We start from the raw sequence: 1,359 nt of genomic DNA, 5'->3' as shown, positions 1-1,359 counted from the left end.
GTTTCACCGTGTTAGCCAGGACGATCTCAATCTCCTGGCCTCGTGATCCGCCTGCCTCGGCCTCCCAAAGTGCTGGGATTACAGGCATGAGCCACCGCTCCCAGCCCACCTTGCAATTTTCTAGCTTGTCTTTCCCAATTTTACTCCAGTACCTGCCCTTCAGGGAAGCCTACACTGACTGCTTCCTCTGAAATGAGATGGCTACCCGCTCTGGCCTTTGCAGGTCTGGGATACCTTTCGCCTGATACCTCAAAGTGCGTCCACTCATTCCTTTTACAAAGACCGAAGTAGCACAGGCACTGTGCAATTTCAGGGAAGAGTAACATGCAAAATAATCAAACAGGGCCAAGGGCCCGAAATGACTTGGGTGTGGTCTGGGAAGATTGCTCAGAAGATGTAACATTTAAACAGATAACTAAATGAACAAAAGGGGCCAGCCTTGGAGAGATGTGATAGAAGGGCATTCCAGAACAGATAACAGCCTGTGCAAAGGCCATGTGGTTGGAAGTAAGGTAAGACTATTTGTTTTTGGCTTTTATTGGAGATGGGAGGTTGTTTGCTTTTTTTGTTTCTTTGATCTTACTCTGTTGCCCAGGCTGGAATGCAGTGGCATGATTTTTGTTTTTTATTTGAAACGGAGTCTTGCTCTGTTACCCAGGCTGGAGTGCATGGCACTGTCTCGGCTCACCACAACCTCTGCCTCTTGGGTTCAAACAGTTCTCTGCCTCAGCCACCCAGGTAGCTGGGATTACAGGCACCCGCCACCATGCCCGGATAATTTTTGTATTTTTAGTAGAGATGGGGTTTCACCATCTTGGCCAGGCTGGTCTTGAACTCTTGACCTCGTGATCCACCCGCCTCGGCCTCCCAAAGTGCTGGGATAACAGGTGTCAGCCACCGCACCTGGCCTTTTTTTTTGTTTTTTGAGATGGAGTCTCACTCTATTGCCCAGGCTGGGGTGCAATGGCATGATCTCAGCTCACTGCAACCTCTGCCTCCCAGGTTTGAGTTATTCTCCTGCCTCAGCCTCCCAAGTAGCTGGGATTACAGGCGAGCACCACCACGCCCAGCTAATGTTTGTATTTTCCATAGAGACGGGGTTTCACTATGTGGGTCACACTGGTCTCGAACTCCTGACCTCATGACCCACCTGCCTCAGCCTCCCAAAGTGCTGGGATTACAGGTGTGAGCCAATCGCTGGCCTTTTTTTTTTTTCTGAGACAGAGTCTTGCTCTATTACCCAGGCTGGAGTGCTGTGGCATGATCTCAGCTCACTGTAACCTCTGTCTCCCTGGTTCAAGTGATTCTCCTGCCTCAGTCTGCTGAGTAGCTGGGATTACAGGCACTTGGCACCACGCC

The sequence above is a fragment of the Mandrillus leucophaeus genome, unplaced genomic scaffold (genome assembly GCF_000951045.1).
Source record: "Mandrillus leucophaeus isolate KB7577 unplaced genomic scaffold, Mleu.le_1.0 Scaffold230, whole genome shotgun sequence".
Lineage (NCBI taxonomy): Eukaryota > Metazoa > Chordata > Mammalia > Primates > Cercopithecidae > Mandrillus > Mandrillus leucophaeus.
This window is presented reverse-complemented; position numbering follows the sequence as displayed.